This window comes from Protopterus annectens, chromosome 1.part1, assembly GCF_019279795.1.
Source record: "Protopterus annectens isolate FY-2018-M chromosome 1.part1, PAN1.0, whole genome shotgun sequence".
In the NCBI taxonomy this organism is placed as follows: domain Eukaryota; kingdom Metazoa; phylum Chordata; order Ceratodontiformes; family Protopteridae; genus Protopterus; species Protopterus annectens.
Window position 1 is genome coordinate 653,616,283 of NC_056726.1, and position 16,753 is coordinate 653,633,035.

The following is a 16,753-nucleotide window of genomic DNA, read 5'->3' on the forward strand; positions in this document are numbered from 1 at the left end:
AGGATTTCCCTATCCATTTCTCTTTCCGTATACTCAGATATCAATCCCTGATAGGGAAGGTAATCTTTGGCCTTCCATTCAAATGTATTTCCATATTGTCTCCCAGTACCTTGGTTCCTTTGCCATTTTTTCCCAGTAAATTCCAACCACTTTTCACCTATTACCTGTACCACTAATTGGAGTTATTCCTATTGGCAAAATCTTTGTTCTCCATTCCTGTGTTGGCTTAATTGCTACTTTGTGAATATAATATTGTGTGTGGCTGTTGTTATTCTCCTGGAATACCTCCTCCACTGTCTCCTTACTTCTTCAGTTTCTCCCCTGCTTCATCATCATGCATTTCCACTCTGAATTATAGTTTTCTGCTTGTGTTATGTATATCAGCTTTAACTGTGTAGCTCTAAAATATCCCTTCAAATTAAGTAATCCTAATCCGTCTTGTTCTATTGGAAGGATCATCTTATCCTACTTTACCCTTCCATTTTACACTCACAGATAAAATCCTTTAACTCTTTATTAATCACTGTCCACAACTTCTCCTCTGGGTGATAAAAATATGCCTGACCTGTATATAAAACTAAAGGGACTAAAAACATTTTCACTGCTTGTTTCTTGCTATCCATAGCCATAAACAAGAGCTTCCAGTTTCTCAGTTTTTTGTGTTATCTTTTGTTTTGTCTCTTCCCACATATCTTTAGTTGCCACAAAAGAATCATTTTTAATCCATACTCCTGAATATTTCATTTTATTGTATCCCCATAAGTATTGGTATGGCTGGACCAGTTCATCAGGGAGGTGAGTATTAGTTCTTATTGGGGACAGAGGTACAACTTTACCCCTGAAGTAGCTGTGTCAGTGGTTGCAACCAAATATATGTACAGGGATATCATGGAGGCACAGGCTAGTACCATCACAACAATTTCTGAGCTAGTCAGCTAATGCAGGATGTGTGAGATGGCATCTGGGAGTGCATGCTCTGTGTATGACAGTTTCAATATGCTGAATCATATTCCAGCACATGCCACATCCTATCATGCATGCATGCTGTGCATCCAATGCCATCCATGAAGCTCTATACTGCTACCTCTACAAATAATGTTGATCACGGCCTTGGATGGCTTAGGTCATAGTCATACTACTCCAGAACTTTTACATCTACATTTGTTATGGAGGTGACTATGGCCATGAGGGCATCCCCCAGGGGCATGGCAGTCATAGTAGTGGCATGCCTCATAATGGACATAATACAGTCATGTAGCATGCCACTATCTAGCCAGGTTTGTGATGCATCGAATACAACTCCTGGTGGGGGTGGCCAACATGGATGTGCTTTCTTGGAATGTCCATCCCTCTACCATGCATGTTCTAGACCTGACCAGTAGGTCAGACTGTAGTGCTGCAACTTCTGATGAGTCTTGGCAGACATAAAGACAGACAGACAGTCAAACACACACACATGCCACCACAGCCCCCACTACTTCACATACTCAGACATTCAGTGACACTCTCTTCACAAAGCATTCTACATAATCAAACGCCCTCAAACCAACCCATATACACAGTACATTGTGAATTTTCATTGTCGCTTTTTTCTTCTCACCTGTGCAAATGATGACAGCTTTGCCCTGCCCTTTGTACATTGTTACTAGGGTTGCCTATGTCTGATGCACAGTGCAACCAGCATATGCATGTGTAAGCACAGTGTGGTGTTGGAGTTGTGTGCTTCAGTTTTGCTGTTGTGAGTATGCTGTGCTATGGGCCAAAGTGGTGTAGCAACTATTGCCTCTTTATCCTGTGACATGTCATTGTGCCCCTGCCTTATCTAGCTTATTTATTCCCTTCTGCTGGATGCTTCACTCACTCCTCATCTGGTTCAACCACCACTGCCTGGTGTGTTGGGGCTGGTCCTCATGCAATTGCCCCCTCTCCTTAATGTAACCACCTCCTAAGTATGATATTGTGTAACACTGTACACACTGAAAACATTTTAGCACATATAGAAGGGTCATACTCCAGGGCAGCACCTGCTACATCCCGGTAGCAAAAACATGCCTTTAGTAGCCTGAACACATAGTCCACAATGACCCTGATTTGATAGGTCACAGTGCATGCCTGATCTGTCTCATTCTGTGGATTTCTGATAGTGTCATTAACCAGAGTTCCAGAGCATATGCAGCATAGCCAGTAAGATGCCCTGGGGAAAGCCCCCCCCATGAACTCTTGGTAAAGTTCACTTGTTTGCCATATGTATGACTTGTGATAATTGCCTGGGTTGTTGTGCATGCATTGTAGGCAATCCTCTATGTATTACAGTCCACCTGGTAGTCAGTGGAGTGATACCTTTACTGTTCACATAGTTCCTTCCCATATCACCAGGAGAGACATCTGTTTCAATTTAGGTGCAGTGTGTTCCCCCTACACCTCAGAGAAATGGTCTACATAATAGACGTTCCACATGGTGATTACACTTTCCTTTGTGGTACATGGAGACCATAACATTTCCCCCTACATGTTGGAGCATGGCATCGAGAAACTGATGGAGTATTCTTGAAGCAGATGCCTGAGATACATCTACTGTGTCCCCTGCTGGTTGTTGGAAGGTTCCTGTACCTTATATACATAATGCCTCACATACCTTAACATTTACTGGGGTAGGTAATCCATGACTCCCATGGCCTTGCAGATGAGGCCAACATACGTCTCCCAGGTCCTGCATGATGTCCCTATCCACACAGAGCTGGCCCACATTGTTGGTGTTGTGGAGTCCATGAAATGTTAAGCATGGTCTGATGACATTGCACCTTCAAGGGTGATGACACACATCACGGTGGCTCATAGCAACAATAACAGCTGCTTGCATATACACATTAACTAATGCCTTGGGAACCCCTCACATGTTTCCATGGTTCTGTAGCATGAACACAAGGATTTAGCTGTGTTCATAAGCAATAATTTTAGTGCGCCATGATGAGCTCTTTAAGCATTTCTGGATTGCTTGGCCATCTTGGTTTACCTAATGTTTACATATTGCACCCCTTATTGTTATGTTTCTCATTATCATTTGCTTCAACAACCATTAGCATATCCTAAGGCTAATTCTGCCGGTCAGCATTTCCTGCTTGCCCTTTGTGTGCCTCTGAACTGCATGCACCCTACACATGGCCAGTTGCACAACACAATGCAGCTACAATGTCTGATTTCCGGGAATTGTCCTATATTGGTAGGTATTACTGGTTGTCCTGCACAGTTTTAGTCTGCCCTATTTCTTGCTATTCATATTTCTTGCTATTCATTACATGGCAATTGTTATGACTGACAGTCTGAATACCAAAGTCATTTTCTTAGTCTGTGTTATGAAATCAGAATTAAACGTAGTACTCATTTCTAAGAAAAGGAGTATTTTCTTATATTCCATTATTACAACAAAAACATAGTTTTTCCAAGTGTAGATTGACTATTTCACATTTGAGATGCTGTTGTTGCTTTGATATCAGTACTTTAACTTGTGTGGTGTTTTGTGTAAGACCGAGTATCTAGGCATCTTGTCCTGAAAATGTCATGAGTAAATCTTAAAGTAGTGTAAAAGGTAATGACATTTGTAGGAGGGATTAAATTAAGATCAATACAAGCATTAGAAATTAGAAACCGGCAACCCCACCAAAGTTGAAAAATAAACATTTTAAAGTAGAAGTGTATGTATACATTTTCTTCAGAATAACACACACAAAACTATTAAAACATAAATATATAGTGCTGTTGGTACTTCATTTCTAAAAATACTATATATTCCTGTGTACATTCAAAATTTTCATTTTTTTAAACATGGCATAATAGTGACAGTTTTATAAGCAATTAAGAAAATGCATGTGCTGCTGTAGCTCTGAAGCCAGAGGAACAGCATAATAATATGTTTATGTAATTATCCGAGGAAAATTCTTGGGAAATTTTATGAGAATGTATTAAACCATTTTAGGCATATAGTCCTTAAAATGCTAAATAAAAATCAACCAATGGAAATCAGGTCACAGCCCTATTGAAAAATTTTAAGTATTGAAGGAGTTTAGAAATTAAAGTAATAAGTCAGGTCACTGAATCTAGCTACATGTTCAGTAAAGCTTCTTAGATGTGTGCATAGATTGTAACCTGTCTTTGGATGTGTTTGCTATTAATCAGCGATGACCATCTTCATACTTGAAATCAAATGTATGCCTTAGAGTTAGAGGTCTGGATCTGAACAAGAGCACAAAGATGCTCTTACAGCCTAGAAGTAAAAATTAACATGTTCAGGAGGTGGTCATTACCAAAATTATAAGAATATCGCAAAAGATGGAGTGATAAGCTTGCCACAGACATTCCAAACAGTAAGAAATCAGAGTACTCAAATTACCACAGCATACAGTATTTCCCTATAAACTTACATTATGAAGGAAAAAATGTGAATGCAAATTACATATTGGCATAGCAGGCATGAACAGGGTATTTTAGGGTGTAATGGGTCAGAATATAATTGTAATCATTGATGCAGTAAAAAAGTACTGTAGAAAAGATAAAAAAAAGCAGAAAAGATTAGGTTGATATGGAAACCAGATATTTTTCATTTTTGGAGTGCAGCTGTCTCATAAGGGGTGGGAGTTAGGCATAATGTTTAAAGTGTTTACCTTACAGACACAAGGTGCAGGGTTTGATTCTCACATGAAGTAATTGGCTAGGCTTAAAATGGCCCACATAAGCAGTTATCCTAGTATGAACTTATATGTACTTTTCAGATCAAATTCAATATTTTTTCAGTTTGATAATATATTTAGTACAACATTTTTTATACTACCAATACACTTTTAAATGAAAAGAGTATGTCTGTCATTATAGGAGATTTAATACTGGGGTTTCATTAACTATTCTCTTCCCATGTTTGGCAAGATGGAGAAAGGGGAAACTACTAAGCACACAGCCTTTCATTTATGACTAGATGTAGTTAGAGAAGCACCATATCAGATAGGATGCTTGTATGTACAACTAAGATTTTGCTCTAACTTGCACAATTTTCCCAGAGACATGTGCAGAAGCATTTGTGAGAGCCTTGTGTATCAGCTGAAAATTGGATGTTTGGACTTTTTCCAGGCATAGTGGCACAGCATCCTGAATCATCTGCTAAATGTCACTGGGAACTTGAGACTAGTTGTTGGAGGAAGCTGCTCACCATCTCCTGCAGAACCACTATTGTATGCAAGGTTGGAGCATCTGGAAGAAACAGTCTTGACTTAGTCCTCTCTACAAGGGCAGCCTTATACACAGACCACCTAGACGTCCCTTTCTACTTTGAATTGTAGATTTCTGCTTGTCTTATGTATGAGCCTTAACTATGTATGCAGCTTTACAATATCTCTTCTAATCAGATGATTGTAAATCACTTTGTTCCATTGGAATAATCAGCTATCCCACTTGACTCTTGCCCCCTTCCCCTCCCAGATAACATCCTTCAACTCTTTATTAATTACTATCCAAAACTTCTCCTGTGGTTCATAAAAGATATGCCTGACCTATGTATTAAACTAAAGGGACTAAAAACACTTTTACTGCTTTTGGCTTGCTATCCATTTTTAGGAAGACCTTCCAGTTTCTCAGTTTTTGTATTATCTTTTGTTTAGTCTCTTTCCATATACCCTTAGATGCCATAACGGAATCCTTTTTAACCCATATTCGTAAATACTTAATTTTATCATGTCCCCGCAAATATGGGTATTGCTGAACCAGTTCATGTGGGAGTACAAATTTTATTGCAATATTATTATTTATTATCATGGTTTAAAATTGAAATGGGTCTATGTGAAGCTGGATCTGATGATGTTTTACTGTCCTTAGGTATTACAGCCATCGCAGCTTTTTTCCAGGGTGTTGGTACTTCCCTTCCTTTTGAAATACTGTTGTAACTTTCCAGATCTTTATCGTTTTTACCCCTTCTAGCTTCTAAACTCATACATATTATCCAGGTGCTGTCCTTGAAGTGGTGTGCTTTGTAATTTATTTGTTAAAGCAATAAAATACTACATGAACAAAACACTGTTGCTGAACAAGTGCTCCATGGCGAGGTGATACAAACAATGTTATGTTAGACTTGAGTGTTGTGAGGCCATAGAGCAGAGACCTCATAATGTTCATATGGTAGGTGTAAAACTGCAGCACTCACAGGACTGAGCATTTGCAACAATGTAATGCATGTTTTTTTAATAAGAATTATACATTTGTAATGTTTGGCTTTATGTATTGAGATTGTCCTGTCTCATGGGAGACAGGACATTCTGCAGAATTTGGACAGTTCAGTTGAGAGCAATGGTATGTGTGATATAGATGCAGCAGTGAGGCAAGTGTTTTTTTGGTTGTTATTTTCTGCAATATTTATGTATTTGTGATTTGTGTGGAGCAACTTGGAGTACATCAATGTATGGCAACTTGTCTAGATCTCATTGCTGTAATTGCTGGGTGGGGGTTGGGCATACCTCTCCACTATTCCTGATTTTGGCTCAAAAATGGTAATTTTGGAAGAAAAGGGTAGTGGATTGCACCTTGTAAATAATGACAATGATTAGAGCTATAGACTTATTTTGTTTCAGAAAATGTATGTTATTTCATATGCTCTTATTCTGTCAACTCAGCATGTTAACAGTACTAATATTTTAAAAACTCTCACTGGTTATTTTTGGATTTGTCCTCAGTTCTTTCTGGAGGTAAGAGGTTGAAAGTTATGGGGATGAGGTTGGCACTGGCTGGTTGAAAGTAACTCAAGTTTTGTGGTTTGCTCAGTTTTACTATCTGGCTTTACAGGAATAGTGCACATTTGTGAAAAGTAAGATGGACTAATTAACTTTACACCTGATATGCACATATGAAGTAGGTATAATGGAAGGGCTGTCTGTGGAGAAAAAATGACTAATTGCCTGCTGTTGTTTGATTATTATTCTTGCTTTGCAGGATTAGTGTGATTTGTGTGAAGCAACTTGGAATATTTTAATGTGTGGCAACTATTTGGAACAACAGTGAAATCCATTACATGGCCATCCTATTATCACAAACTGACATCTGAATTGTATACAGACTTTGCTATAACCGCTTGGTGGGGGTTGTATGGATGAAAGCAACTGACCCTCTTGTCACATGCTCAGTTTACAGTCATTTCTCAAAAGAAAAAAAGGATAAATACATCATGGAATACCCAGAACTTCAGATCTTCTGTGGGGCTGATGGCTCCCACATACCAAGGCTGTACAAATAGATGTTTACCTGGGCTTAGGAATGGCCTTTGCCCTGAAGCCCACCTAGCCTAAAACCAGCTCTGCTCAGAGATCTACACAGATGGTGCTGTAGCTTCTGTGGGAAGATGGAGTTGATATCACAGTTTCTTTAATTTTCTTCACAAACCTCAAATGTAACTGTCTTGTGTTGTGCTGAGAAACATTATGGTCTTTTCTCTTTAGCTTTCCTCACAAACTTCAGAGAAGTGCACAGAGGGCCAATACGTTTGTACAGGAGCAGTGTAGTGTTTAAAAGTAAGTTGGAAACATTACTGTAATTATGTTTTTTAATGTTCCCCACAATCAAAGATCAGATGCATATACAGGTGGTTATCTTTGTTTTTTTTTTTTTTTTTTTTTTGGGGTGGGGGTAAAGAAGTTTTATACATGTCTGACTCCAGATGATGTTCTATTTGTTTTTTCAGTTTTGTTCAGGTAATCATTGAAATAAAAGGTTGGAAAAAAAACTTTAAAATGTGCCAGAGTGCATCTATGACTTCTGACATCTTGCAACCCCTAGACCTCCATCTTAATTTAGTTATTAACAAGATAGTCTTGTTCAGTTATGATGTGTTTGAAAGGATTCAGAGAAAAACAAAGTTGAAAAGCAAGACTGAATTTCTTCCATTATTTTTTTCTTGTTAAACAAACACCTTTATTGAATTATCACTTGTAACATAAGCAAATGTACATTTATATAAAAGTAAACAAACCATATTAACATGTTCACATTTACAAGCATTGCACATCACATATATTCTTTTATAAAATATAATCAATCCAACATTGTATAAATTGATCAGTTTCTGCCTTTTCTTAAACCTCATTCCTTCCCCAAATATTTCTCTGCTTGGATTGTTCCCTCAATTTCCATTTTTTAGGCAATTTGTTTCTACCCTTTTCTAAAGGTTCCAGTTTCTTTTATGTCTGTTACAATATTCGCTATTTCAAGTATGGTTGGTTTAAACTTTGATTTCCATTTTCTAGTAATTGATTTTTTGGCAGCAACCAAAACTAAACTTAGCAAAGCCTTACCATGTCAAGATAATTCAGATCTTGTATCCCAGCTCAAAAAATATTTTCCTTTGCCACACTCATTTGCTCACTCATTATTCTTCACAGAGTACTCTGTAGAGGATTTTTAAAGTCTGCCAACTCATTACACTCAACATATGCTCCCAGCTACCTGTTTCTTCCCTGTCATACCTCCAACATTTCATAGGTTCATAGGTGTGTACTAGACTAATGGCCCTGGAGCCTTTACATGCCTAGCCCATAGAAGTACCCTGGCATCATGCCGCCCAACGTTAGTTCCCAGTGCCTCTATCAAGTAGAGGCACTGGAGTGATCCCTGGGGTGAGTATTCTATTTCCCATCCACTCATCAAGATTTCTCTTGAAGAGGGCCAGTGAAGTGCTCTGCTTGACATGTATTTGAAGTCTGTTCCAGAGCATGCGCAGTCTCTGGGTTATGAACCTGTCCCTCTAGCATCTTCTGTTGATTGTGGTAATGAGGTTGAGGTCTCCGGAGTGCGTGGTGTGGAGGGATTGGGATTTCTTTAGATGTAGCATTTCTAACAGAGCTGGGTCAGACATGGCTTTGTAAGTCAAACAGAAATTGCCTCTTAGTAGACGATATGAGACAGAGAATAGCTGGATTTTTTTGAGTCTGTCCATGTAGGACATGTGTTTAAGGCTTAGGATCCTCTTCATGAGGTACTTTTGTGGCCTTTCCAGCTGTTGCATGTGTCTAGTGAGGTCCATGCCAAATGGGGCATTATACTCGATGACAGGCCTAATAAGGGAAGAGTAAAGAAAGATTTGCCCTCTACTTGTGGAAAAATTCTTTGGAGTCTGCTTTGGGTATAAAAGTTCCTATGCAAACACTTCCAAACAAAAATCCTAAATTTTTCTACACGTTTTTATAATTAGGGAGCTATATATATATATATATATATATATATATATATATATATATATATATATATATATATATATCCTCCCATTGTTTCATTGTGAATTGCTTATCTAATCACACTTCTCAATCTGTGATTGATTCCTATAGTTATTGTGCAATATTTTATATACCCTACTAATAATCTCTTTTTTAAGAGCAGCTTTTTTTCTAGATTCAACTAAAACCTCAATCTGTGCAGGTCTTTCACTTTAGGATTCCCACATCCCTTTCTCTTTGCCTATACTCACATACCAATCCCTGATAGACAAGGCAATCTCTAGCCTACAGCTTGATACAATTAAAAAAACTTAAAGCTGGATCTAGTGATATACTCAGGTCCTTAAATGAATCTACAGTTTCAATCACTGTGTACTGTATTAAATATTGACCTTTCAATTTATGTCTTCCAAATCTCATATGCTTATTTTTGATGTATTTATCAGCATATTATTCTCCTGTGCCCAAATGGTCAATTTAGTCAAGGTCTTTTACACACATGCCCTACCTTTAACACATATCTGCATAAAGACTAAACAACTCAGATGCAAATGATAGATCTGAAAGATACAATCTAAACAAGTACGAGCCTAGGATACACCCCTTTTGGACACCCTAAAGTAACCTTGAAGTCCACCTGTCCATTTGCTGTATGATGCTTGGCATGTCCTGTTTGTAAGCCATTCAGCTATCTATCTTATCAAGAGTACATTAATACCTAGTTGTTCTAATTTACTGATCAGTGTTTTGTGTATGATTCTATCAAATACTGAAGTCAGATCTATATAAGTTATATTACAGCATAGTTTGTCATTCATAGCTGTTATTATATTGTTGTAGAACATCATAGTACAGGCGGTAATAGATCTGTTTTCAACATATGCATGCTGATATATGCTTTCAAGTCACAACCTTTCCAGACTGACAATAATTCATCCAATATAACCTTCTCCATTATTTTCCACAATGTGAAAGTAAACTTATGGGTTTGTATGACTCTTGGTTGGTTCTATACCCCTTTTCCTTAAAAACAGGTTTAACAAGTGCAATCACCATTACTGAGGAATTTCTCCATATTTATACAACCTAGTAAACAACAGATATAATGGTACTGTAAGTTCACACTGAAGTGTTCTCAAATCATTATTAATAACTCTGTCTCCTCTCTGTGCTTTGTTTGGATCCAGCTTGCAGAGTTCTTTTTCAATATAATCTAATTTGATTTCAGTAAGTTACCTGTATGTTACTGGGATGCTGTGGTGGTGGTGCTGCGGCAGCGTTGTCGCCTCACAGTAAGACGTTGTCCTGTTCGATTCTCAGCTAAAGTGTCTTAGTGGACCGGAGTTCTGCTGTGGTGACCCCTAACCGGGAAAAGCCGAAAGATACAACAACAACAACCTGTATGTTACTGGGGCAATTTATCACCCCCTTTGTAGAGCCATACTGGTTTCCATAAGATTTTCTAAATATATCTATAATCTCTTGTGTCTGTGAATAAATTTTAGAATCTGCACACATTTTATCAATTTGTATGCCTTTACTCCTACCACATTGTATGCATCTATAAAATGGTTTCCTATTTTGCTCAGTAACTTTATATAAATTTTCTTCAAAATTTTCTTGATTTTGTCTCATACTATATTTAATTTGTCTGTCCAGCTTATTTCATTTTTCAAAGTTGCAATTCAAACTGTTTTCCATTTATTATAGCTTGTGTCTCTCATCTTAATCATCTGTCTTTTTCTTATGGAAATATATCCTCCTGAAGTCGTAGCCTAGATTCTGAGGTTAAACATTTTTTTTGCATTCAAACAATATCTTTTTTCACATTCCTTCTGCAGTTTTTTTGACTGAACTCATCATTTCAATTAGTTTTACTTAGTGTCTGTTTTGCTTCCATATAATTTGTTATTAATCTTTTATACATTGGTTTAGATTTCAGTTTGGAAGAATTATCTAGCAACAAATTAATCTGTATAACCCCATCATCACTGCACATCAATGGTGGTAAAACATAACATGAAGTAACAGTAATTTCTTTATGAACAAAATGTCTTTCATGTTACATTCCCTGGTAGGCTTTTTTACAGTTTGAAGCAATTGTTGTTCCTGAACATACGTTGTAAATAATTTCCTTACTAATGTTGAATGTAGGGTTGCCACCTTTCCAAATGCCCAAAGTGGGACATTTGTGCTACAAACATCAGATTTTGCAGGGCAAAACATACCCACGGCCAGTACAAAGGACAGAAATTCAGTTTTTTGCCTGAATAAAAGTTTATTCTTGTAGCATTTTAGTTCCTTATTCTGTTTCTTGTAACATTTAGGTGTGTCAGATACAGAATAACTGTTTTATGCAACTATTACATAAAATATAGAAAATAATTTTGTCCTAAAATCTCAGGACATTTGCCATTTTTTCACATTTTTTTGCAGGACACAACTGCCCAAAGAGGGACTGTCCCTCGCAAAGTGGGACAGGTGGTAACCCTAGTTGAATGAATATTATTCCAGTCTGTTTCTGGTAAATGTAAGTTTACAGCCACTATTATTCTTCCCACATATGGTTCATGCAAGAAATGTATGAATTCCTCTCAGTCATTTGCACTTGAGTTTGGTGGTCTATACACTCCAACAATTGTTATATATTCTTGGGCTGTCTTTATTGTTACAGTTACACAATATACAGTATTGGTGTTATCACTGAACTTGTAATAATCACATGGACAAAATTGTCACCAACACCCCTAAGTTTCCAAGTCCAAAAAGAAGGCAAAATCCAATAATCCACAAGAAACAGCAGGACTCAGAAGGGGCTTCAGGTTCCAGTATAAAAAGTTGTTTAGTAAAACACAAGTGCTTTTGTAGGTCTATCCCACTATGGGATAGACCTACGAAAGCGCTTGTGCTTTATTGTGTTTTATTAAACAACTTTTTATACTGGAACCTGAATCCTCTTCCGAGTCCTGCTGTTTCTTGTGGATTTATGTAATAATCACATGTCTTATAACAGTCTTTAATCCTTGTCACAACATCCCACCTGTTTCCAGTCATTGTTCTTTAACCATGTTTTCACAAACAATAACAGCATCAATCTTGTGAGGATATTACATGGCAAATTTTCCATTAAAAACTTATTATTACTGCTCCTAGCATTAACAACCACCAGAGATGTATCAAATGTTTCTGTCTTTGAACTGTTACATTTTTTTACCTGGCAAAAATTCTGCCTTGTCTTTGTCAAATATTGCAAAATATCTACTGCAAAAATTCTCCTGCCTGATCTTGACAAGCATAAGTCATTCTGTCTAAACACTTGTGCCAAAAATTTGGCTCAGATGCTGTACACATTTCTTATTTTTTTTAAAAAGGGACATTTGTTTCTTTTAAGTATTTACCCCCAAATGTTTTCATTCACAGTGATCTGACCCTACTTTCTATATGTGATTTGTGAAAATATGTTCTAACACCTGTACAAGCTGTGCTAGCCTAGAGGGCTGTAAGTTCCCCTACTAACAGTTAGAGAGTCCTTCTGGATGAGATCATTTGTACCAACATGAATAAAAACAGAGCCATACTTCTTAACATTAAAGCATTATAAGGACATTCTCACATCCTCTATTTTCACTCCTTGCAAGTATAACAGTATTCAATGTTGATTATCTTCCCTGCAAATGTAAGTATTAATTCTTCTAACTAATTCTCCAATTACAAGAATATTATTTCTGACCAGATCTGAAGAATCTTCACCTTCTAATTCAATATCTGCTCTATCACTTGTTAAAATGAATGATCTTCATCCCAATTAGTCCTATTAATCCCATTGCACATTACATTTACAAGCTTACAATTCTTATCCAGCTGGGTTTATACAGTCACAGTTTGAGCTATGCTGTCAGCTTATGTCTTTCTCCTCTCTCTCTCTTTTTTTTACAGCAATTTCCTTTAGTCCTTCCACATTCAGTTTTGATTTCTTCCTTTTCACCTGCCCCTTGCCTCTTTTTTTCTAATTCTTTTTTTTGGAAAAGGGCTGTCTATTTTGTAGACTAAAGGTTTTCTGGTAGAAAAATGTTATCATTCCTGTAATCTGTATGTAACATAACAAAGCAGTGTCCTTTTTAGTAAGCATTCTATTTACTTATTAGACAATCAGTTTCTTTTTCTTCCTTTTTATTTGTTGTGAACTTCATCCTTTCTTTCTTATTTTATTTTCTTCTATATACTCTAAATCCTCAGATTGCTGAGTATTTGTATCCAGAATTCCAAAGTTGCCAATGGTATTTTCTTGTTCGATAAGGCTTCAGTGAGCTTTACAGACAATAGACACTTTCTTTTCTAAATGTGTTCTATTTGCTCTTTGCCTAACTTTATTTATCTCATAAATCTAATCATTAACATATGTAACAACAGTTCTCCAAGCTGTGCTAATTGCACAAGTGCAACAGTCATCAGAAAGTCTAAATTTACTACTAATAATAGTAAGAAAGTCCTCCATCTTTTACCTGAGGAACATAGATCACCAGTGTTATCAGGTACTACCTTTAAATATGCAGTTAATACTCTGTACAAAATACTTGTGCTTTAGAAAACCATTAATGGCAAATGCAGTTAAGGAATCCATTTTCAGCTGCAAATGAATAAAGGATTCTAAAAGAAAAGAATAATAAAAAATAGTTACCACAGTGTTCAAAGTGATTAAAATAAACTTCTATGAGAAAAATCACACAAACAATACACAACTATATATTAAATTAGGTAGAATAAAGTCATGTTATGAAAGTCACAGAAAAGCTGGAATTCCTTTACATCCTGTACAAATGCATGCAGTAACTTCTCCTCACTGTCTCTCCAAGTCAAGACCCCTTTTTACCAGTAAAGATCAACAAATTACACACCAACAAAGGATTGTTTCAAAAAGCTCTGGATTGTTCTGTCTGTAGTCTGTGTGAATTTATAGCTGACTAGGCCCTTTGAAATTGCTAGAGTTTGTCTGTCTAAAACGTATCCCTTTCTAACAACAAACAGTTAAAACTGTATGCAAAACAACAAAATAAAGTAAATCTTCCTGTCTACTAGCTATCCCTTTCTTCCTACAAACAGTAAAAAACAGTAGTAAAAAATTATACATAAATCAAAATAAATCTTCTCTTACCAGGCAACTGCACAGTTAATCACAAACCAACAACAGATGTTTAGATCAGCTCTCATCCTTTGCCAGTAGCCTCGTACTACCAAAAATCTAACAAATGGCTTTCAGTTCCCCACAGGTTTAACAAAGTCAGCAAAAGTCCATTCTTTCCACTTTTTTTGTACAGCAGTATTTCATTGATTTAATCATTGCTTTGTAATCTCACATTTATTCACTAACTTCTGTGTTGCTGGGCTTCTTCCTGTTTATCTCCATCTCCCAACTTCAGACTCCAGTTCAATTAAATGGTACTCCAGATTCTTTTAGTCAACTCCTGTACTCGTCTCTCTATATCAAGCATTTTCCTTTGGAGCATTAGCAAAGGTTTCACTGCCAAAGTCTCTCCATGTGCATTATTAACAGAAGAATTAGAAGCAGAGTTCCTTCTGCATGATGGCTCACTTGTGTTGGAAAAACTATTGCATTTCCCCTTTAGCCTGTTCTGCATCAAAAAATTACTTTGACCCTCCAGGAAAAATATTCTGAAGACTGCTTGACTCTGATACCTGCCTCTTGACATTTCCTGATTGCTAGAATAAATTTGTTTCTCTTCTGCCCTGTGTAAAGTGAATACTCTTTTTCTACAAACACTCTACTGTCTCTAACTTTTAATACTTTGCCCTTCTGTCACAGTTTTGTCAGGAAGAACTTTTTCTGCTGGTGGGTTTGCTTCTTTAATAATACAGGTCTTGGCTGCTTTCTCATGGCCAGGTTTGGAGCATACACATGATGATGTGCCCATTCAAGTAACAACTCCTGCTTTGAAATACCAGGCAACTTGGCTATTTTTGCTTCTATAAAATTAATACAGTCTTTTCCTTCCAGATTCTCAGATACAGCAGAAAATCTTAGGTTTTCACTACATACTCTGTCTTCAAATTCTGCCATTTTGTGAAACATTTCTTCTTGAGCAGTCTCATACTTTGCAAGCCTTTTTCTTCATTTCAGCATCTAAAAATCAGAACAAATAATTACTGAGGGAAAGGTAATTGAATGGGAAGAGGCGAAGAAGACATTTTGATTGCAGGACAGGGATTGATATTAGAGTATAGACAAAGAGAAAGGGGGAGGGGAATACTAAATGAAAGACCCACACTGGTCGAATTCTTAATTGAATCTAGAACAGAAGCTGCTGTTAAAAAAGTGATAATTGGACATATAAAATATTGCACACTAACAGAAATCAATCAGAGAAGGTCAGAAAAGATTGGAAAGAGAGATTAGATAAGCAATTCACAGAGACATAATGGGAAGACATATGTATGCTTGTACATATTCAAAAAAATCTAGAAGAGGATTTTGCAGGTGTAATGGAGAAGAAAGAGGTGCCTAGAAGCATGCATTCTTGGAGTGCAATTAGTTGTCGGACTTTAAAATTCCCTGCAGAGTACTATGTCAGGAATATAAAAACAATAAATAACTGACCCAAACATCAGTAGAAAACTTTAATAAAACTCTAGCACCTTGGCATACAAACCTTCAAGGAGTAAAGCATCAAAATAATAAAAAGAATATATATACAAGAGACACAGAACATGATCAAGAAAACAATAAATCAATTAGTTAAATCAGGTACTTCTAATTACATTCTGAATTTAAGCCCAAAGGCATTAAAGTGCCATACTTTAAAATATAAACAGATTCCTTGTACAGTAATTTATCTTTAAGTAAAACATTTTCCCCAAATCTAACTACCATCTGCTCAAGAGCAGTACCCTGTAAACCTGAAAAATCACTCTGATAATTGTACTCTGTCAGGAATACTGGGTGAGCAAATGAGTGTAACTAAGGATATAATTTTTTGAGCTGGGATACTGGATCTGAATTACCTAGACATAGTAAAGCTTTGTTTAGTTTAATTCTAGTGGCTGCCCCAAAAAAGTTGTTAGAACATGGAAATCAAAGTTTAAACCAACTATACTTGAAGTAGTGAATATTGTAACAGAGATAAAAAACAGGAAGTGGGATCTTTAGAAAAGGGTAGGAGTAAATTACATATAAAATGGGAATTGTAGGAAAAATACATGCAGAAAAAATGTTTCGGAGGAGGAATGACGTTTTAAGAGAAGGCAGGACCTGAACAATTTTTGTAATATTGCTCTGATTACGTGGTATAGAACAATATAGGTAATGTATAATGTCTGTTAATGTGAACTTAATATTATTTGATTACTTTGCTATAAATGTAAGTTTGCCTATGTTGCAAATGATAATTCAATAAAGATGTTTAAAAAGAGTTAGTTAAATCTGTAGATTGGGCTTTTTCTCAAACAATTTCTAGGAAGGGACATGAATGCATGAATTTAATGTAATTCTCCCAGTGATG